Source organism: Heloderma suspectum, chromosome 2 (assembly GCF_057233095.1).
Source record: "Heloderma suspectum isolate Gila_16-S chromosome 2, 16-S_ref, whole genome shotgun sequence".
In the NCBI taxonomy this organism is placed as follows: Eukaryota; Metazoa; Chordata; class Lepidosauria; order Squamata; family Helodermatidae; genus Heloderma; species Heloderma suspectum.
This window is the reverse complement of record NC_139459.1, coordinates 273,726,159-273,749,795: the sequence shown is the minus strand read 5'-3', so window position 1 is coordinate 273,749,795 and position 23,637 is coordinate 273,726,159. Positions and strand designations below refer to the sequence as shown.

Below are 23,637 nucleotides of genomic sequence, written 5' to 3'. Positions count from 1 at the left end.
CTAGCAACCTCTGGCATGTCTTCACAGTTCTCCCTTTATGCCTTCTCACCTTTTCCTGTGTGAAAGAGCTGACTACAGAGCATCATCTTTTCTTCTTGTCCTCTGCTGCAAATTCTTTACAGTATCAGCAATAAAACCAAAAACATAATGTGCAAGGGGGCTCCAACTAAATAGTGTCTGTGCATTCACATAACAGTCTGCTAAAGTCTGGATTCTAATTTGCATTAATGTCTGAAAATATAATGTGATTCTTTATGTTGGAAGTATTTCTTAAATCCTTCTCTGAAATGCAGGGTTTTCCATTTTACATATTTTGTTTAATGCCCAGTTTTAGCAACCCATACATAGCAGGGAAAAAATGGTTCACTCAAAAACAACCACAACAAAAGGTACCTGGCTTAAAAATTACAGACAACTTAATTCCCCTGTCTCCCCTCTGCACAAGCATCGATAGCAAAATTAAATGTTATAATTTTATGTCTTGCTCTCTTGTATCTCAAGCTTATAGTCAGTTTACAGCTGATACATTATGGCTGCTTAGGTATGAATGGGACTCTTTCAGTGCAAGATTCCTAACAGCCTTGACACTGCAATATTGTGATGGTTATATGAACAGGGACAGAGTTCCTCAGCGACAGAAGATACTTGGAGTTCTTCTCCCCACACCCACTCCAACTTTTTCTGGGGCATCAGGAATTGCCATGACCAGAGGCAGGATTTGGTGTGCCACAAGTCTGAAGGTATCCACTAGAGAACAGCTGCAATAAAAGAATCAAAGTAACCCTGAATAAGGATTTCCAGCTTTGCAGCCTACGTGACTCATCCAGAGGGAAGCTGCACATCTGCTGCAGGCAAGACCATACCATACAGAGGATCATGTTAAGTGAGCAGCGGGATCCTGGCTTCCCTGCTGAGAGAGGATCTATTTTAGCTGTGTCCTGTGAGCCAAATTGAACAGTCAAAATAGACAGAATGCCTCCATTATCCTTTTATCTGCCTGCATTTGGCAAAACTCAGGCCTAGGATATTATAGTCCGGGTTCTCATGTTATGATAAGCCAAGGTTCCTCCGAGTGGCTAAACAAACCATGGCCCTTTGGCCCATGGTTTGTTTAGCATGACATGCGAACCTGTACCTCTGGCATGTCTCTCTCCCCGTTAAGCCAGAGAAATAACCCATAGTTTGTTAGGATAATACATCGGGCATGGCACAGTCTTGCATAAACTGACTTGATTCGTATAATGTTTGCAAGATTTGTGGTGACGATGTAGATTTGTTTTTCTTGCAAAGATTTGAGCACTACAAGTAAAGAAAAGAGATGGCACAGCCAGAGATGGGAAGAATGACTAAATAAGGAGCAAACAAGAACTATATGTAAGGCAATGATCAGCGCAGGGTGTGGGACTTGGATGTCTGGATTTCAGGTTACTGGTGCTCTGACTCAGAGCCCTACTAACACACACACACACACACACTCACACACACACGCCCTACAATGTCCTGAAGTGCCATAAGCCTCTTAGCAAGATGAGCCTTTCATCTGCCACCTGACAGTATGGCTACATGTTCCAAAAGTACCCCCCCCACACACACACACACACAATTACGTAATTATTTTATGAACTTTACATATGTTAATTACATGCTCTTTAACAGTCAAAATGTCTCCCTCTCCAGCAGGGGTGGTCAACTTGTGGCCTTCTATACTATAATAACAGTAGTAAGAGTACCAATAATAGGTGTACTATAGTATACTATAATAAGAATAGTAAGTGCACCAATTATTTAGGCTTTTTAAAAGTACTATAAATTCCTCTAAAACATGAATGGGGAACTTCAAGTCAGCGAGCTAAATTCATGGTCCCCCATCCCTTCCTGAAGCCCACCGCTCCCTCAGAGAAAAGAGAGGAGTGGGAGAGGAGTCCCTGACTGAGATGTTTATGCAAGACTCAAGAAGTACTCCTTAAGGTAGTGAATCAGAGGGCTTCTCCTACCTTGCGCTGATCAGAACAGGTGAGGGGAGAGCAAAGCTGGCTCTGGGCTGAAACAGCACCTGAAGGAACTGCCCCTTGAGAAAGCAGTTCAGTGGACTTTGCTCCCCCGTCACCTTTCCCCAGTTGGGAGAGATGAGCCACAGGCAAAACCCACTGTGTGTGTGTGTGTGTGTGTGTGTGCGTGCGTGCGTGCGTGCGTGAGAGAGAGAGAGAGAGAGACGGAGGAGGAGAAGGAAAGAGAGACAATGGAAGTGACTGGTGTGTATGTGTGTGTGGGGGGGAGACAATGGAGATGAATGGTGTAAGAGAAAGTGTGTGCATGTGTGTGAATGGGGTCCAGGCAAACACATTGGGGCCACAGGCCAGCAGGGCTGTGGCCCCACCCACTACTGGCATACAGCCCCCAACGTACTTGCCTGGAGCCAATTCAGCCCTCAAGTCAAAAAGGGTTCCCTATCCCTGCTCTAAAGGTTGCCATTAAGTCTCATATGAATAGGATTAAGTCTGACTTGTCTCTATAATTTAAACTAAAGGGGGAGAAGCAATATGGCTTCCTGTACTCTCTTTCCAGGCACTTCTGTACAGTAATGACATGTTACCAACGTTTCTAAGAACCTAGTCCAGAACACATTTTTATTTATCTATAAAGTGTTTTTTTAATATCCTACCCTTCATCATAAAATGATCCCAGGGTAGTCACAATATACAATATATAATCATGATAAAATACACAAAAGTCAGTCAGTGTCTAATTCAATATACACCACCCTTCAAATATCCTGCTCTGATACACAGGCCCAACTGTTAATCAAAAGGCCTCACAGAAAAGAATTGTTTTCTCCTGGTGCCAAAAACTAACCAATGTTGGTGCCAGCCTGATCTCCAGGAGGAGGAAAGCATTCCGCACTTGTCTAGTTTCTAATGCTCAACGTTATTACGAAATGAGGTGCTTCATTTCCCAGAGAAATTCCTCAACCCAGAATGTGAAATGGATTTTGTACATAAACAGGCAGAATTCAGGCTAACCAGACACTCAAATCCTACTGCTGCGTAGGTGTATGCACAAGGGTTATTTTTCTTTTTAATATGTGTTTTTAATGTGAAAACCCTTATTTTTGATGAAAATTTCATGGATTGCTGTGAACGTATGTGAACTGCAAAGTTAGCTGATTTGTAGACTATGTGTATAAAAGTTCTTAACCACTTTGTTGTTCAGTCGTTAAGTCGTGTCCGACTCTTTGTGACCCCATGGACCATAGCACGCCAGGCCTTCCTGTCCTCTGCTCTCTCCCGGAGTGTGCTCAAATTCATATTCATTGCATCGGTGATGCTATCTATCCATCTCAGGGGTTGGACTCGATGGCCTTGTAGGCCCCTTCCAACTCTACTATACTATTCTATGATCTCATCCTCTGCCGTCCCCTTCTCCTTTTGCCTTCAATATTTCCCAGCATCAGGGTCTTTTCCAGGGAGTTTTCTCTTCGCATTAGGTGGCCAAAATATTTGAGCTTCAGCTTCAGTATCTGTCCTTCCAATGAGCACTCAGGGTTGATTTCCTTTAGGATTGACTGATGTGACCTCCTTGCAGTCCAAGGGACTTGTAAGAGTCTGCTCCAGCACCACAGTTCGAAGGCATCAATTCTTCGGTACTCCGGTGAGTACTTCGGTGGTCTGGTACTCCCATCTCTTTAAGAATTTGCCAGAGTTTGTTGTGATCCACACAATCAAAGGCTTTAGCGTAGTCAATGAAGCAGAAATAGACGTTTTTCTGGAATTCTCTTGCTTTCTCCACGAACCAGCGAATGTTGGCCATTTGATCTCTAGTTCCTCTGCCTCTTCAAAACCCAGCTTGAACTTCCGGTAGTTCTCGGTTCACATGCTGCTGAAGCCTAGCTTGTAGGATTTTGAGCATCACCTTGCTGGCATGTGAAATGAGCAATTGTACGGTAGTTTGAACACTCTTTGGCATTGCCCTTCTTTGGAATTGGAATGTAAACTGACCTTTTCCAGTCTTGTGGCCACTGTTGAGTGTTCCAAATTTGTTGGCATATTGAGTGCAGCACTTGAACAGCATCATCTTTTAGGATTTTAAATAGCTCAGCTGGAAGACTGTCATCTCCGCTAGCTTTGTTGTTAGTAATGCTTGCTAAGGCCCACTTGACTTCACAATCTAGGATATCCGGCTCAAGTTCAGTGACCACACTATCATGGCTATCAGGGACATTAAGATCTTTCCTGTTGAGTTCTTCTGTGTATTCTTTCCACCTCTTCTTAATCTCATCTGCTTCTGTTAGGTCCCTGCCTTCTTTGTCCTTTATCATGCCTGTCTTTGCACAAAACGTTCCCTTGAGATCTCCGATTTTCTTGAAAAGATCTCTAGTCTTTCCCATTCTATTGTTTTCTTCGATTTCTTTGCAATTTTCATTTAAGAAGGCCTTCTTGTCTCTCCTTGATATTCTCTGGAAATCTGCATTCAGTTGGATATATCTTCCCCTTTCTCCCTTGCTTTTCACTTCCCTTCTTTCCTCAGCTACTTGTAAAGCCTCATCAGACAGCCACTTGGCTTTCTTGCATTTCTTTTTCTTTGGGATGGATTGAGTTGCTGCCTCCTGAACAATGTTACGGACCTCCGTCCATAGTTCCTCAGGCACTCTGTCTATCAGGTGTAATCCCTGAAATCTATTCGTCACCTCCACTGTATATTCATAAGGGATATGATTTAGGTCATACCTGAATGGTTTAGTGGTTTTCCCTACGTTCTTCAATTTAAGCCGAAATTTTGCAATAAGAAGCTCATGATCTGAGCCACAGGTCTTGTTTTTACTGACTGTATGGAGCTTCTCCATCTTTGGATGCAAAGGACATAATCAATCTGATTTCGATATTGACCATCTGGTGATGTCTATGTGTAGAGTCGCCTCTTGTGCGAAAAGAGTGTTTGCTATGATCAGCATGTTCTCTTGGCAAAACGCTATTAGCCTTTGTCCTGCTTCATTTTGTACACCAAGGCCATGCTTGCCTGTTATCCCAGTGATTTCTTGACTTCCTACTTTAGCATTCCAATCCCCTATGATGAAAAGGACATCTTGTTTTGGTGTTAGTTCTAGAAGGTGTTGTAGGTCTTCATAGAACCCATCAACCTCGGCTTCTTCAGCCTCAGTGGTTGGGGCATAGACTTGAATTACTGTGATGTTGAATGGTTTGCCTTTCATACTGAGATCATTCTATCGTTTTTGAGATTGTACCCCAGTACTGCTTCTCCCACCCTTTTGTTGACTATGAGTGCTACTGCATTTCTTCTAAGGGATTCTTGCCCACAGTAGTAGATATAATGGTCACCTGAATTAAATTCACCCATGCTGGTCCATTTTAGTCTGCTGATTCCCAAGATGTTGATGTTCAATCTTGCCTTCTCATGTTTGACCACCTCCAGCTTACCTTGATTCATTGATCTTACGTTCCAGGTTCCTAAACAATATTGTTCTTTACAGCATCGGACTCTCTTTTCACCACCAGACACATCCACAGCTGAGTGTCCTTTCGGCTTTGGCCCAGCCACTTCACTCTTTCTGCTACTTGGAAATACCCTCTGCTCTTCCCCAGTAGTGTATTGGACACCTTCTGACCTGAGGGGCTCATCTTCCGGCGTCATCTCTCTTAGCCTTGTGATACGTTCTATGGGGTTTTCTTGGCAAGAATCCTGGAGTGGGTTGCCATTTCCTTCTCCAGTGGACCACATTTTGTCAGAACTCTCTGCCATGACCTGTCCGTCTTGGGTGGCCCTGCACAGCATAGCTTATGGCTTCACCTTCGCCACAACAAGGCAGTGATCCATGAAGGGGTCTTAACCACTTACTCCCAATTAAACCCACATTGGTGTGGTTCAGATATAACACTACAGCTCCAATAAACCATAGCGTGCTTCAGCTGGAACAAATAATAACTTTAATACCCCCTCCACCCTCCTTACTTACTTCCTCCTCTCACACACCCAGCTTCAACAAATGTTTTCTGGTTTGTTATACTACAGTTTCCTGGGACATCTGAACTAGGAAACTGTGGTTTAAAGGCAAAACAGGATTGCAAACCAGGATCAGATTATTACTTGATTGTTACATTGGCAAGAAACAATCTGGTTCTGATTGTTGTCCTCCATCCAGGTCTATCTTGTTCCTCAAGTCCGAATCAGGTTCCAGTGAGTAGCCACAGGTGTAGACAAAACACACTTGAGTGGTGGATTAAGAACAGACTTTTACTGGTGATATAAAAAACTTACATCTCAAGGTAAGTCAGCCTCATAGTCAGCATCACTTGCAGGAGGAAGAAGATAGAAGAGGGAGGAGACAGAAGGCAGAACCACCTCCAAGGAACCCCCTCCCATCTCACTCAGGTATGCATTAACCCTTCAAGTTCAAGTTAAGTGACTGATGGCCCTAGTCCTGCCAACGGTTCCCAGATGTGCCAGGAGAGGAAGATGAGCTTTTTCTTTTAGCAAGAAAGATTGTAAATACTGCACTGATTCTAAATCAAGCCAAAAGAAATTCACTCACCCCTATAAGTTCTATGTGGCTTACAGATGTTTAATAAATTTCTAAATTCAGAAGCTTTCATTTAAAAGAAAAAGTGATTTTCTACTCCTTATGGTTTTGGAGATCAATGCTGAAAATTATATCCTTTAGAAATGCATGGACATGATGCGGTGTGCACTTCAGCTATCTTTACACTGACATTCTGTACATTTGACTGCAAATATTCTATTCTGAACCCAAAAAGTGTTAAATGAAATGTCAAATTACTGAACAATCTTCAAATTATCCATACAAATATAATTTGTAGACTGCCTCCTAGAACTAAAATAGCACCATTGAAGTACAAGCGAGTGCTATAGGTTTGTCTATTACCATGGTAGCACAAACTATGGGAATGATCCAGAACATGTAAAGCACTTCTGAAACCCACTGATCTCACTGGAGAAATAAATACTCACTTTATCGCTGTGCCACATAAATCAATAGGACTTTAAAGTGCTGAACTTTTGCTGGATTGTGCCATGAGTCTTTACTGTGTGATTGTTCAATATCTGTAACCTTCAAAAGCTCTGATGCATTTTGAACTATGCAGAGCTAAATGATTATTCTCCTGCCAGCCAAACTAGGAGAAGCTGAAGCTTAACAGACCTGGCTTTGTTCAAGCAGAATTCTGCTTTCCACAGTCATTTCTTATGTAGCTTTTAAACACAATGGAAACTGTTACAGTTATATTGGTGGTTGCTGGAGTAAACAGCTTCGTAGCAGCTCCACTAAGTGAAGCAATCCATTGTTTGGTATTTCATGTCATATTTTGCTTTATCCACTAGATGTCAGGGCAGAGCACAGAAGAAGCCTGAGTTTGAATAACGGCTCCTTACTTGCTCAACACTTTCTTGTGGCCACTGACACATGCAGGACTGCTGTTCTCCTTTACCCTCTCTTGACATTGGCTATGTTGAAACCCAATTTGTAACTCAGGTGCCTTCTGTGTGTCACTGGAGAAATGACAGTGGTATTCTTTTGACAAGGTTCCTAGAACAAGAGATTTGCTCGGCTGATTGACTTTGCCAAGGAGCGCCGAGTTCAGCGTCCGTTGAATTCTCCAGTACACTCTGGCTGCTAGGAAACCAAAGAACTCCAGTCAATACATTCCTGCTCGTGGCACACAATCAACGTTAATAATTTAGGCCTCAGATACATTTGCAGCCATTTTATTATCTTGTCTTATTCTAAGGGCATGTCTCTCTGGAAATGCCCTAGAATGCACCTCTTAGTCATTATATAATCTCCATTTTTTAAGGGCCTCAGACATCTACAGTGGTGAATTCCTCCACCAAACCCTAACATGGGACATTGAAGAGTACATCTACAATGAGCCTTCCATGCTCCCCCCACCCCGCCACGCATACATAGACACACACAGCTGAGCGACTGCTTTTAGATTTGTTGTGGGGAATGTCCAAATACTAGCTGTTCTTTAGGCACTTCTTACAGGTTGGCAGCAGAGTTTTTTCAGCTGTTCAGTGTGGCTATGAGGGTACGACTACCACTTCCTCCAGTACCTGGCAGCCTAACAGACCCACAGTGTTCCAAATATATAGAGTCTGACTATACAGACTCAAATACCATATTTACAGTTGCCTGTTGTGCCACATATCCAGGACTGCAGAGAGGATTGATGTGTCCCAAAGCTACTATGGGTGGCCACATAGTTTCCTTCCACATCCTCCCACAGTGTATCGCCAGCATAACACACACAGCGTGAGGATCCACGCCTCCCAGACCATTAGACAGGCATGCATCTATCTCCGTTACTTTACACCAAGGGTGGGCCACGTGCGCTCTCTGTGGTCTGGTGCAGCCCCCGCTACTGAAATTTGGCATCAGCAGAAAAACCCAGCGGTTTGTTTTCAAGCTAAATGTATTGTCTTTAAGCCACCATAGTGGTTTGACACTGAAATTTAGCAGCAAACGGATTTTTTTTTTTTTTATGCCAGCATCACGCCATCAATTTTTGGTGGCACAGCACTGACAGGAGTGCGGCCTTCAGGGGGAGGGCAGGGGGACCCTAGACCCCCTGAAGTTGCCCAATGTGCCTTACACCATATTTTCACCCCTGTCTATACCTTTATTATTTGCTTTTTAGAAACTAGTTACTTGACAGTTACAACTTCCCTTATCACACGATTGAACCAGATGAAACTCATTGGAGGTCTGTTTGACAAACAGCTATTAATTGCACAAGCACTCCTTTCCTGCAGAGCAAGAGACGCTGGTTTGGTTCAAAAATGCTGGTAATTCAGGCACTCAGATATAGGGACCTTCAGCTCAAATATGTAAGTAGGCTAGTTGAGATTTATTTATTCAGCCCCAGCACAAGCTCTCTTGCCACCTGAAATGGGAAAGATGTGTCACCACAGCATCATCCCCTTTCCTGCCTGCCACATCATTTCTTCCAGCCACATGGCTCTCCATAGAGCCAATGCATCAGTGGCAAACCTAAGGAGAAGGGGGGGTGACAGAAAACTGAGGGTGGGTGGCTGCTTCAGAGAGCCCCGCCAGTTGTTCTCTCACTGCGCCAAATGCCACAGTGGAAGAGCAGCTGGTGGGGCTCTCCAGAGCACCTGCTGGAGGAGACGGGGTGGTGGTAGTGGGCCCTCCTGGAAGGGGTGGGGGCGGGAGCAACACAATTCAATGCTTCTCTTGCTCTACCACCTGATGCGGGCACCTCACCCTGCTTCATGAGAGGGCCGGCCCTGTATTTATTAGTGAGGAAGCTGAACTCTGCATACGTATACAACCACCATCTTCCTTGTTCTCAATTTCTAAAGCTCTGCTATCATTTAAAAAAATGTTTTGGGATTATGTCCATAAACCCATAACTGGACTTACTTCAAATTAAATCTTCAGACCAGGAATTGGCAGGCATATAAGTGCTTCTCTCACCTGCACAAAAATTGCTACTCAGGAAGCACATCAATGCGAAGTGTTGGACTGCATGGTGAGAAAAAGTATGTGAGAGAAAGAGTGAGGGAAAAGTTCTGTTTCTTTTCTGAATTCCTTGGTTGTTTTTTTCATTGCCTTTTTCGCCGACTATGTGACACAACGCTTTGTATTTGAAAGGTCAGGTCGAGAATGACACTCTGGCCTAGCAACCAGGAGCATGTCATCTCTGCCTTCACTCTTTCCTTCTGCTCATGCCTGGGTGCCCAAGCCTGTCCTGTACATCTGACATCCCAAGTCTTCCAAGACACAGGAGACACATGGCAGAGTCCTAGCGTTAGCTGTCAACTTGAAAACAGCACAAGTGACACTGAGAACGTATTGATGTGTATTAGCCCTTTTACTCAAGGCCTGGCTGTACTTTTCACTCAGGGGACCCTCCCTTCCAGGAGGAAGAGTATCTATACAATGGAGAAGCAGCTTTACAACTGCAGCTTCTGGAGTGTTATTTCCCCCCTCTAAAGATCCTTTATTCAGCTGCTGCGATGCTTGGAAAAACAGACCTGCCAGCATGGTGCACACACACACACACACACACACAGAGGCTGGTGAGAGCGAAGTTAGCAGAGACATATTTCTTAAGGCTACAGAACAGTCTCTGTGGAATGTGTTTTTTCAAGAGGCTTCTCCACCCACTTTCCAGCAACCTGTAATTCATGCAAGGAAACACCCGGAATTATTTAACTCTTTACATTTCCATGAGGGAATCCATTTCCCCAAGGACCTGCTTTGACAATTCATCTATTAGCAGGTGTGAATATGTCCCCAACTTGCCCTCCTTTTCTTCCTTCCAGCAACCCTAGGGAGCCACTGATCACTCTCTTAGCAGAAGGAAATGTGCTGTCAGAGGGAAGGAGGGAGCAAAAAAAAAAAAAAAACCTCCACAGGAAAAGAAAGAACGTTTTGTTAGGGTTCCCCCACCACCACCTCAGAGAGTTGGGTGCCCTGAAGGGCAAGGAATAACTTTTTGTTTTCCTTTAGAAAAAGTGCATGCTATGATGACATGGACACAGGGAGTTACCAGAATTTCAGAAGAGGCTCAGGTAACAGCTAACGTTGAGACTGCTTTTCATCTACACTTTGGATGCTTGAGCTTCTGGAGCATTACTGGCAGCCACTGTTGTGAAAGAAATGGCTGGAACATACGCACTAAGGAGCCTGGCTGAATGCATTATGGGACTGGCTCCCATATCCTTAATAATTCTGGGCCGATCTACACTCACGTTTTTTTACACCTCCAAACAGCTTTCAGTGCCCGTCTTTCACACTACGCAGCACTCGCCTCGTATCGGAATCGGGATTTTCTGCTTCCGCTGTACCACTTCCAACACCCCAATATCCTACTATCTCCCATCAATGTGCTTTGTTGCTCCCACGTTCGTTACCTAATGTGGTCTCGGGCCCTTCCCACACCTGTCCATATATGGCTTATTTTGGATTTCCCCCCTGCCCAATCACAGCTCTCAACGGCACCCTCTCATCTTCTGGGTACTGAGAGTGTCACTTCCTCCCCAGTCCACATTCCACCCACTGCCTTCCTGCACCCCGTTCCTCTTTTTTTTCCCCATCGGAGATTAACTTCGAATCTTCGAAGAACCGGAGTTCCGGAGGTGTCGCAGCAGCTTCCCTCTCCCACACTCGAACTGTAAGTGCATTCACCGACCTGTCCCCCTTCTGAGTGCGCGCCTACCAATAGCATGGCCTCCTCCTACTCAGTCTGCATTCCAGAACATGCCGCCGGCCTTCCCCCCTGCTGTCCCTCATTTTTTTTTTCTCCATTGGAGAATAACTCTGACTCTTCGAAGAATCGGGGTTCTGAAAGTGTCGCCATTGCTCCCTTGTGCCCCACGCTCAAACTGTACATGCATTCACCCACCCTGCCTCTTTCCGAGTGAACGTTGTAATGGCGCTGTGTATTCCCGCTCAAACCCTCCGCTGCTTTCCTCATGACACACCCGCTTGCACCCCTGGCTCCCCCTTTCTCTGCAAACTCTCTTCCTCGAGCGTACTTCCCCCCACCTGCCTGAGGATTTCAGGGCTGGGAGTTGCTTTCGCTGCGGTAGAATGCGGAACTTTTTTTTTTTAGACTTTCCCCATGTGTTGAGCGTGGTGGCCAAGAGCCCTAGAATAACTTCCCTGGGAATGCTCCCCCTCTCGAATTGCTTTCACAACGGATGTTGTTCTCTCCGCAGCGTGTGTCTCCAGTTGCGCCACGTGCTGAGGCGTGTCCATGGTTGGGTAAGGAATGGCGGTGAGCTGGGGGGGGCGCACTCAGATGCTCCTGCGTGGAATCGCCCTTTGGGATTCAAACGATATGGCCCAGATCAGGGCACATGGCACCTGGGAATGTCCTCCCCCCCCGCTCAGGACCCCCACACATCCCGGCCAAGTGCGCCACCTCAGGCGGTGGTGCATGGAGAGGGGAGGATAGGCTCTGGCATTGAGCAGCCATGTAGCCCTCTCCCTCCTCTCAGAGTTCCCCTGTTGTCCTATTTTCTGGATCAGGGTCCTCAAACAGTGACTGCTGAGGGACCCTCTACAGTGGACCCCATCAAGACAGGCTGTCAGTGCAGCTGTTTTGGCCCAGGGAAGAGCAGGTGGGAAGACCCGTCCAGTTGCCTTCTCTCACCAATGCCAAACCAAAATGGCATCCACCAGCAAGGGAAGAGGGGTGTCATGTAGGTGTCCCGAGATAGAGGACTTGCTGGACATTTGGGGGCAGCAGAAAATCCAAGAACAACTGCGTAGCAGTCACAGGAACTTGGACTTCTTTGAAATCTCAAAAGAGATGACCACATGGGGCCACCAGCGTAGCGCCATAGAGTGCAGGTCCAAGACAAAGTACATGCACCAGGACTACAGGCAGGTGGTGAACCACAACTCACGGTCCAGAAACAATGCGGCGACCTGCCCATATTACGCACAGCTACACGGGATTCTTCGTGGGGATGCCACAGTCCGCCCGAAGCACATGGCGGGGAGTTTGCAGATAAGCAGGGGCTGTGCGCACGCGGAATCTCCAGAGCGTGACCCTCTGGGAGTGCATTCCTCAAAGCCACTTGGGGCATCAGCGGAAGGGGGGAGCACTTAGCTGTGGGGCAGCGCGAGGTTGCTGGGTGTCCCGGCCAGGGTGAGTATCCACAATGCTGGGCACAGTGCTTTGATATCCTAGTCATGCATCACTACAGACTTTACTCCTGGGGGTCCTGTAATGGCTCTACTCTTAGCATGGCCCCGGATAAAGCTGTGGCTCATGATCTCTCCATCACCATGAAATCTGCACCCTGAGCTTTCAAAATAATTCCAGGGTGTGTTTTCTTTAAGGATTGGGGGTTGGGGTGCAAAGGTCGAAAGTACGCATGAGCTCACACATTTCCCCCATTTCACAGGAGATGACAGCATGGCTCGGGGAGAGGAATAGGCCTTCCCAGAACAGGACATGGACCAGCCCGATGAAGGGAGCGGTGAGTTGCGAGACGTGTTGCCAGTTCTCGGTGCCTATTCCGCATTCTTCCCCCTTCATGGCCTGTTTCAAGGGTGCATAATGGGAACTGTGCTACTGGCACGTGCTTTGCGGGGTGACATATGAGTGTGATTACACAAAGGATGCGAAGGTGTGAGGTCAATCGAGGCTTGGGTGCTGGCAATGATTACCCAGGGTCACTTCCTGCAACGTTTAACACGGATTCCATCATGGTAAGTGTGTAATGTCACTGCAACCACAGGATTCAGTTGAAACTGGGAAAGGGGAACGGCATGATAAGCCAATGCTTGGTCCACAACTAAGGCGGCGTCCCACCACCCACCTTCCTGTAGTCTAGTGTGGCACCCTTCCTCAGACTTGCCAGGAGAGAACCCGCACGACGGTGGTGTCGTGGCTAGAACTTTCCCGCTGTGCGGACCAAACCTGGGCTCTCCCTAGCCTTTAAAACCACCTGATATGTTGGGCGCGGCTACCAGGGGGCCCATTGTGATGACCAAGAATTAGAAGAGACTACATTGGGTCTTGCATCGCACCACTAGGGGCAGGTCATCCTGCTGGGGGGCTGTCCCTGCCTGGACTGGGGTGGGGGGGCACAATGCACATGAAACCGGGACACGCCGGGACCCATGCATTGAGCGAAGGGCAGGACTGGGTGTTCCCCCAGCCCCCACCCATGCCTGCTATCTCGTGACTCTATGATTCTTGGGCAGTTATGGTGCTGCTGGGCACTGTGATGTGGCTGATCGCTGCTACTGCCTTTTAGGTGGGGAGCGAGCCACCAGCCCTGTCATCATTACAGCCTGGCCCACCCCCAGATTATCAAGCAGTGAGATCACCACAGGCTGACCTGCACTGCGCCGCTCAGTCCAGCTTGGCTGGCTGGTGAGTACCCACAGCTCGTGCAGCTGGCAGTGGTGGGGCGGTTCTGCTCCCTGGGGTGGGGGGCCTGAGTGCTGCTCAAGCGCCTCGAAGAACCTGGCCTTCAAGGCCTTAAACTTTGTCCTGGTCTGCAGGGGAGAGCAAGGCAACCCTGCCTGCGAGAGTCCCCTTGCCACCGCCCCGTACACCGCCTTGTTTGCGCGTGTGGAGCTACGCATCACATGCGCCGCGTGGCCACCCTGCAGGAGCAGCTGGAGCATGAGCTCCACCTTGCTGTCCTGCCAGTAGGCCAGTCTGAGCGACGCCATTATTCGAGGCAGCCTACTGACACCGGAGTTCCTCTCCAGAGACCACAGAGTACCTCGCTGCCCCTGTTTCAGTGCAGCACCATCTGTCTATGAAGCTTCGAATAAACGCTTCTTCAAATCTTCAAAAATCCTTAAAGAGAGGTGAGACTTCCCACTGCGCCCCCCACATGAAGAAGGATGGAAGACAGCCTTCGTGTGATTCACAGATTTTTATTCAGAGAAAGAACAGCAACAGAAGCTCGCCTCAAGCAACGTAGAGCAAGCGGGAGAGACAGCAGGGATGAGATCAACACCTTCGCCCACCCACGAACATGCACCCCGAGGATCACAAGACATCTCTACACATCACAATTGTCCCCGGTTCTCCCACATGTACTTGCAAAGCGCCCTCCGAACCGCCTCCCCCTGTTCCTTGTGCACATTGTCATCATTGACGTAGGGAAGCCCCAATGTGTCCAACACGATACGGTTGCCTTCCCCTGACACATCTGTCAGAGCCTCCCCATTGGTCTAGCAGATGTTGTGTAGGGATGGCGGAGAATTCCGCCACGGATTTCAGTGAGGCCGAATGCACTGGCATTCAGCCCCCCGAAACCCATGGCGGAACAGCCTCCCACCCCCCACCACCCGCGGAATCCCCCCCTGGACGAAGTTTACCTGGGGCGGATGTTCTGGTGGTGGCTGCCGTGATAGGCTATGTAAGTATTTACGTAGCCTATCATGGCAAAGAGCAGGAACGCAAACGGCGGCCGCTACACCGTTTGCGCTTCTGCTCTTTTCGTGATAGGCTACGTAAGTATTTACGTAGCCACTGCCTTTACTGTGATAGGCTACGTAAATACTTACGTAGCCTATCACGAAAAGAGCAGAAGCGCAAACGGTGTAGCGGCCGCCGTTTGCGTTCCTGCTCTTTGCCATGATAGGCTACGTAAATACTTACGTAGCCTATCACGGCAGCCGCCACTGGAACATCCGGTGTTCCGGATGACTGAGGACTGGAAACAAAGCCCTATGAAGAGAGACTGAAAGAAATGGGCATGTTTAGCCTTGAGAAGAGAAGACTGAGGGGAGATATGATAGCACTCTTCAAGGACTTGAAAGGTTGTCACAGAGAAGAAGGCCAGGATCTCTTCTTGATCATCCCAGAGTGCAGGACACGGAATAATGGGCTCAAGTTACAGGAAGCCAGATTCTGGCTGAACATCAGGAAAAACTTCCTGACTGTTAGAGCAATACGACAATGGAACCAATTACCTAGGGAGGTGGTGGGCTCTCCCACACTGGAGGCATTCAAGACGAGGCTGGACAGCCATCTGTCAGGGATGCTCTGACTTGGATTCCTGCCTTGAGCAGGGGGTTGGACTCGATGGCCTTGTAGGCCCCTTCCAACCCTACTATTCTATGATTCTATGAAATACTTACGTAACCTATCACGGCAGCCTGGCAGGACGCAAGTGGCGGCCACTACGGCAGCCGCCATTTGCGTCTGCAGCAGCCCGGCCGCGGCCGGAACTCCGGCTGTGGATGGCCCTGGCCAGCAGCTCCGCGGAGCCACCGTGGAGCAGAGCTGGCCAGGGAGGATTCTGGGGGGAGGGACGGAGCGCCTCCCCCCCACTGCGAATCACACCTGCACAAAGGTAAGTGACTTTTGTACATTCCTAATGTTGTGTAGGATGACACATGCAGAAATCACCAAGGGAACGTTTTCCTCAGCCACCTCCAGTCTCCCAGCGAGACATCGCCATCTGCTCTTCAGCCTCCTGAAAGCATGCTCAACCACTTTTCGAGGTCTGCTGAGGCAGTGGTTGAAGTGAGCCTCCTGTGGGGAGAGGTTTCCACTGAAGGGCTTCATCAGCCAGCATCGCATGGGGTAAGCACTGTCGGCAAGTATCAGTGGGGGAATCAGCACGGCACCAACTCTCCACGTCCAGTTCCCAGGAACAAATACTCCAGCATCCATGGCCTCGCAGAGCACAGAGTTCCTAAAGATGTAGGCATCATGATTTCTGCCACTCCATCCTATCTCCACACTGATGAACCGTCCGGCATGGTCTGTCGTGCCCTGCAGAAGCATGGGGTAGTACTGCTTCCGATTAATAAATTCACCGCCCTGTCTGATCAGGGAGACTATGGACAAATGCGTCCCATCGCAAGCCGCGAAGGCCCCCGGGAAGCATAATTGGGAGAAGCCGAGCAGTGCCTGGAAAGGGAGGGGGGAGCCAAGTTAGTAGGGAGCAGCGAAAGGATGACAGCCCGTCGCCAAGTGAATGATCCTCCCCGCTCATTGCTCCATCTCCATGCACACTTGCCCGGACAAGAACAACCAAGCATGAAGCGCCACGCGGGATCCTGCCCAGGGATGCAGTAGCACACACACACACACACACACACACACACCCATGATCATTCCTGTACTATCATCCACAAATTTCACCACAGAGCATATCGTGACCGAAGCAGTGCCAGAAAGCTGAGTTCAGGACAGCAGCGAACTACAGAACATCGCTTCTTTGAAGATTCGATTCTTCGAAGATCCCAACTTCCCCCCCAAAAGCCGTGGTCCCCACCCACCCCACGACCCCCACTCACTGCGTCCACATTACCCAGGCACACCGTTCTCCATAGTAGAACATGTTCCAGAGCGAGGTACACCTCCACAAAAATTTCCCTGACAGTGGATTTCCCAGCGCTGAACTGGTCCACCGCGGACTTGTACAATGACAGATTTGTGAGCTTCCAAATTGTGATGGCCACCCTCTTCTCCACTGGGATCGCTGCCGCATCTGGGTTGAACGTCTCCTCAGTAATGGGGACACCTCGGCCACTACTTGGAAAAAGGTTTGACGAGACATCCTGAAGTGCTCGATCCATCTGTCGTCGTTCCAGACCCTCAGAACAAGCCTCTCCCACCAGTCCTGGCTGCTCGGCCGTACCCAGTACCTCCAGAAAACACGAGGGATGGGGAGGAAACGCACGTTCTGGGTGACGGCAAGCATGTTTCGCTGCATCCTTGAAGCAAGGTTCAGACGGCGCTGACGGTACCACCACAGGATCTGGACCCAGGACCTCCTGCACTGGGATGCCAGACGGTCACGAGCTATCAGTGCCTTGAGAGCGCACATAATGGCATTCGTGGAGAGAAGAAGCAGCCAGTAATATGTGGTCATTTCTCGAGGCATGTCTTCTGCCAGAACTGTGGTATGCAGAAGGATACAATATGCCTGGAAAGTGTGCAAAGAGAATCAATGGGGGAGAGCAACACAAGCGCAGTGGGGTTTTGCCTTGAGCAACTGCAGAAAGACGCGGAGAGAGGGGGAGGAGGGGGCGTGTGTTTGCTGAGGCGGGAGGAGTTGCCGCTCAGCCAATGACAGGCGCCTTGCTGGAGAGCAGGTAAACAGCACGGTGGCGGAGTATGAACCGGCATAGCGCATTCGAGGAAGCACTGGAACCGAGGAAGACGGGTGAGTGTGGATAATCATGTTTTAATGAGGGTGTCAGGGTGGAAACTGAGCCCATAGAGCCCCAGAGCAGATCTGATTCTGAGGAAGAGTAACAACCCGTGGGAGAGGAGCTCGCTCATCTCTCACAAGCACAGCAGCTAGCAGAGATTCCTCCTGCCAGCATTCCTGAGATAGATAGTGACCCTGGCAGTGAGAGAGTGCAGGAGGGGGGCTTGCTGGATGCTTGGCGCAGACGCAGGGAGCGATGACAGATGGAGGGCGCAGAAAGGAGGCGCTCCGCTCGTTTGGCGCTAAAATAACAGTCGCGTCCCGAGGACCCAAGGGAAAGAGGGAGGATCTTTCCATAGCCCATAAGTTCAGAGTCTTCCCGTGGTTCTCCTTCAAATGGGGACCAACTGCCTTACCTGGAACTTAGGCTACTCTGCTATCTATCCCCAGTGCAGTTCCTTGCTTAGTCGCTAGTGATTAGTATCTGTAAGAGTCATAAAGGAATAAAGCATTAGAAAGAATCCTCGTCGTCTGTGTCCTGAGTTGGCTTTTGGAGGGGACTGTAAGAGGCAGCTAGGGCGCTCCTGACAGTGGGTGCGTTTAAGCCGGCAGGGGCCCGACTTTGTTGTGATGGCGGGAGAAATGTAGATCGGCCCTCTGTGGATAAATTTTTCAAGTGCTGCTTCTCCTCTGACAGAGCTGAACAGCGGTTTCAAAGTAAGGTTGGAACTCAGTGATGTCAAGGCAGGAGGTAGGTGTTCAGTATTCAGTATGAACAGGCTAGCAAGCAGTGCCAATTCCAGGTTGTGGAGGGGCCTTGGGCAAGACACCATTGTAACAATATGAAATAACTACTAGATTCAGCCTGAATGGGTTGTGCTTCTGGGAGGAACCAGGAAGTAGTTGAGGGCAACACCCACTGCTTCTGGCCTGAGGAGGGAGAGGCCACAGCATGTGGGAGCTCAACAGAAAGGCTTTGTTTAAATAAAACATAAACGTTTGTTTAGAAAGCAGAGTATGTCTGATTCTATACAGTACAATCCACCAACTTTGAAACGTGATGACTGAATCCTAGATAGAAGAATAACAAACCGTGAGCTGGCAACAACAACAGAAACAAAAACGAGAGAGAGAGAGAGAGAGAGAGAGAGAGAAAGAGTGAAAATTGGGGGCCTGAAGCCACCAAGCACATTAAACCTGCAAGCTCAGAACGTAGCACAGGCATGGAGAACCTAGAAAGAGGAGTTTAATCTCTATGTGGACATTGCAATGACAGATAAAAAGGAGTCTGTGAAAATGAAACTGTTTCTATATTTGATCAGAGAAAGGGGGAGAGAAATAAGTGAGGCACTGTGTGCAAACGTCCTCCAAGGCCAGTGTATTTTGGCTATAATAATAGAATGTTTTGATGCCCACTACAACCCTAGAAAGAATGAAACAGTGGAAAGGCATAGCTTTTTCATGCAGGACCAAGCAACGGGGGAAGGCACTGAGGGATATTGCACTATTTTAGAGACGTTAGCAGCCAGTGGAAATTTTGGAGATATCAAAGTCTCCTTCATAAGGGACTGGATAGTGTGTGGAACACAGGATACTCGAGTACACAAGAGAGACTGCTGAGGGAAGCAGACCTTAAAGTAGGGATGTATGAAAGTCACTTACCTTTTCGCAGGGGTGATTTGCGGTGGGGGGGAGGTGCTCCGCTTCTCCCCCCGAAGTTCAGGCGAGGGGGGGGAGGCGCCCCGCCTCGCCCGGCCGAAATTCAGGCCAGGGAGAAGCGCCCCGTCTCCCCAGCCGCGAAAGAAAAAAACAAAAAGCAAAAACCTGTGATAGGCTACGTAACGATTAACGTAGCCTATCACGGCTAGATTTCCAAAGTCAGCTGTGATAGGCTACGTTAATCGTCACGTAGCCTATCATGGGTGACTTTGGGGGGGGGAAAGCGCGTACGCAAATGGCGGCGGTCCATGGGCGCCGCCATTTGCGTTCCTTAGTTTGGCACGTCTAGTCTACGTAAAGATTTACGTAGACTATGGCGAAAATAAGGGAACACTATTTGCGTTGCCCTTATTTTCGCCGTAGTCTATGTAAATCTTTACGTAGACTAGACGTGCCAAAATAAGGAACGCAAATGGTGGCGCCCATAGGCCTCCACCATTTGCGTACGCGCTTTTTTTTCCCCCCAAAGTCACCCGTGATAGGCTACGTGACGATTTACATAGCCTATCACGGCTGACTTTGGAAATCTAGCCGTGATGGGCTACGTAAATCGTCACGTAGCCTATCACAGGTGTGTGTTTTGTTTTTGTTTTTTTACTTTTTTATTTTGTAATGGCAGCAGCAGCGGCAGCTGGTCGGGAGACCGGCCGCCGCCCCCGACAAAACGCCGCCAAACCGCCGCCGGGACCCGCTGGGAGGGACATTCGCTGAAGGTAAGTCCCATCCCGGGCGGGGGGCGGGGGGCCGGCAGAGAATTTCCCCAACACTTTTGGGGGGCCGAATGCCTCGGCGCTCGGCCTCCCGAAGATTCGTGGAGAAATTCTTCGCCATCCCTACCTTAAAGGCTTGGAGATTTGCAGGGCAGCTGAGTTGTCCAAAGACAGGTGGAACCTCTCCATATAGTACAGAAGACAGAGGGGGAGAAACCTGATGTAAAGTCAACAGTGAACACCACTGAGCAATGCAAGTACTGTGGACGGAAACATGCAAGACAAAAAGACAGTTGCCCAGCTTAGAAGAAATGCCACAACTGTGACAAGCTTAACCGCTATGCATCCAAGTGTCTATCAAAACAGAAGAAGCTCAAAGATAGAATGCCCACTGTAAATAGGGAGAGCGACACTGAATGTCAAGACATTCTGTGGATAACAAATCAAGTTGTAAACACACTGCTGGGAGGGATCTTCACGACAACGGCATGAGAAGTGAGTTGAAGCATTATCTGGATTTTCATTTGGTCTGTCAGGAACACATGAAGCAAGAAAAGCCAAGGGTACTGTAAGTTTAAAATCCAGTTTTCACGGGTCACACAGTGCTTGAAAGGAACATACTTCTGGGTTTGGTGAGGGGAGTAGAACTGAACACTATCAAACTGGCAGGAGCTGCTCAACCAGTGAGAGAGGCTTGTTTCCTGCCCCTGTCCAGGTTTCCTGTTGCTACTACATTACTATCAATGGGGAGTAACTAATTCAAAATTCCATTCCAGCAAACTGTCACAGAGTTAGAAGTCCACCCCCCTACACACACCTTTTCCCCCATGTGCACACTTTGGATGAAGAAGACAAAATTCCTGATTCTCCAGTGCAGCATCTGAAGGCTAAGAGCAGCCCACCGCCCCAATTTCACCCCATTCCAGCAAACTGTCACAGAGTTACAGCTTCCACACACCCCCTTAAGGCTTTTTGAAAAGGTAAAGGAGATTTTTGCAACAGTCCCCATCTTGAAGTATTACAACCCAAAAGAGCCATTAATGCTTCAATGCAATGCATCAGAAACAGGCCTAGGGACTACCATGCTGCAAGGAGGACAGCCAGTTGCATCTTTGAGCAGAGCCTTATCAGAAACAGAAAAGGGCTATGTCCAAATTGAAAAATAACTACTTGTAATTCCGTTTGGAATGGAGAAACTTTACCAGTACACACATGGACACACAGTAGATGCCCAGGCTGACCATAAACCTCTGGAAAATATATTATTTCATGTATTGCCAGAGAAGAACAATTGCCAGAAGAACATGAGATGGAGTGTTTCCAACATCTTATGCTAACAGCATCCTTTAAAAGGTATGTGTGTCGAAATGAATTAATGCCAAGCCTGTATACAAATACCTATTGGCACAGGGTGGATTAGAATGAAATGTAGGCTGAAGGCATGGGGGAGAGTAGGAATTCTGCCTCCCGCTGAGCAGGTAAATCCTATGCAGGGGTGGAGGAGGAGTGAAGTGGCAAATTTACCGCCACTTCCACAGCCAGTTCACAATGGCCAGGGCAGGAGGTATGAGGGGACATATGTTACTTTCCCCCCATGCTCCATGTTGGCACGGAGGAGTGTATGATCCTGTGGCCTCCCCTGTGAATGAAGAGGCCTTGGATCCACCAAAGCTGCTTCTGTCCTGCTGCTGCCTTGCCCTGAATTGCACTGTTTCAGGGCCTCACAACAGTTGCTGCCAGTGGAAATCCCATTGGTGGAAGAATCATGCCTGAAGAGCTCTGCACAGGCATAGCAGGGCCTTTGCGATGGAAGGGCATTTGCATGCCATCCCCAGCCAGCCAGCAGATCTGAGGGCTAGGACAGTACTGTAAGTCATCTGAAATATCATGGAAAGTGAGAAGGTATTAACTTCTTAACTTAGGCTAGTGAGACTGTCTTTCTTTCAAACGGTGGGCAACTTTCGTAGCTACCTTTTGAACCCCCTGAAGGCATTTCCTTGCAGACTGAGAGTCACTGAGAATTTGCATCTGTATGACCCTTTGTGGTAATGGATTAAAAACTGTAGATTAAAGCCTCGGCATTTGAAGGCCAGTGTGGGTTAAAGGAATCCTGACAGCTTGCCCACCGTTTTCAAGAAAGGCGGCCTCACTAACCTAAGTTAAGGGGTTGGGGGAGGCCTCTCTCTCTTGTGAGGCTTCTAAGCACCGCTGTTCATGCAGGGCCAATCGGGTTGACATTCTAAGGTCCGCCCCGGCCTTCTCCCTCTTGGCCCTGAGTCTGCGCCTTGCATCTATTAATTCAGACTCGCAAAACACCGCCTCTCCCCATTTGCTGTCTCTCACGGGGTGTGTGTGTATGTGTGTGTGTGTGTGTGTGAAGAGGGGCCTTCCTCCTCCAGCTGGACCTTTGAAACCTGAGGAGCCTGCCTAGCCATGTCTGGACTAGTCTGGGAACATACCTCCCCCATGTCTGGCAGTTCTTCTTCAGAATCTGAACTACTCTCCCACTACCTGCGCTCAGAAGCACTCCTGACAAGCAGGAAGATGCAGCCTAGAAAAGTCTAAAGATAGCTAGGATAAAAGAACGTGCATTCGGCAACTTTTATTTTCTCTTAAATGCTTTTTGTAACATTCAGCTGTATTGTGTAAATACCTTTAGTTGTAATTTGTTTAGTTTAAATCTACTAGTAAACTGTTGTGGTTAAACCCTGTGTCTAGAGTTTCAGTCACCCCATGTCTACAGCCTAAACCCCACATTACTGGAAAGGGGAAGATAAAAGAAGGAAGGTGTGACTCTTAAGGAGGCAAGAGATTCAGGGGTCCAGGTCATAAGGGGAACTTTGACAGGCTGTAAGGCAGGCCAAGCAGAAAACAAAGGTTTGTCCTCCTCACCTCTGCATCTTTTGTCAAAGCAGTAAGCAGCACTGGCTGCCATTCTCTGCATTTCCCATCTTTCTTTAATCTGGTCGTTCGTGGTCTGAAACCAAGTAACATGTTAGATATGCAAGGGTAGCTACCACTCCACAGTTGTTCAATTGATTTTGCAGTCAGCTCCTGAAATTTTTACAAATGTAAATGTCATCCAGAGCTCCAAATCATAATTATTGACCTTCTTCATCAGTAACAGTAATTGAACAACAAACTCAGCAAGCTGTGGTAAGTCTCCTGTAAACGGTTTAATGGTTTATTGTGTCTCCAGGCTGTCAATCTATCGCTTTCTCTTCCTACTTGAGTCACTTTTATGTTTGCAGTCCAATGTAACGTGTTCTCCTTTAAAAACCAAAACCAAAACCAGCTCCCCTTCTCCTTTAACAAGCCTCTGAGCCAGCAAGAACATGCTGTAAATGAGATATGGTATCTCAGTGTGGCCATCCTAGGAACATATATTCAATAAATGTGCAAATCAATTCAGATACATCTCTCCTCAGGTGGGAAAAGGTGTGTGAATACAGACAAGTTTCACTTTAAATTATCTTTGCTGTTGAAAAGAATAACACTTTTAAAAATGAGCATAGGATGCAAAAGAGAGGAAATTAAAATTGTTTTGTTGTGAGAAGAAAAG

General features: G+C 48.0%; 1 long non-coding RNA gene across 1 annotated transcript in view; it reads right to left on the bottom strand.

Moving 5' to 3' along the window:
- Window positions 1-7,078, bottom strand: part of LOC146354583 (uncharacterized) — a 62,660-nt gene extending 55,582 nt beyond the window's left edge. The window contains exon 1 of the long non-coding RNA XR_014788439.1: window positions 6,982-7,078. This is a non-coding gene — a long non-coding RNA (uncharacterized LOC146354583). The remainder of the gene's footprint in view (window positions 1-6,981) is intronic.
- Window positions 7,079-23,637: the final 16,559 nt, after the last annotated feature.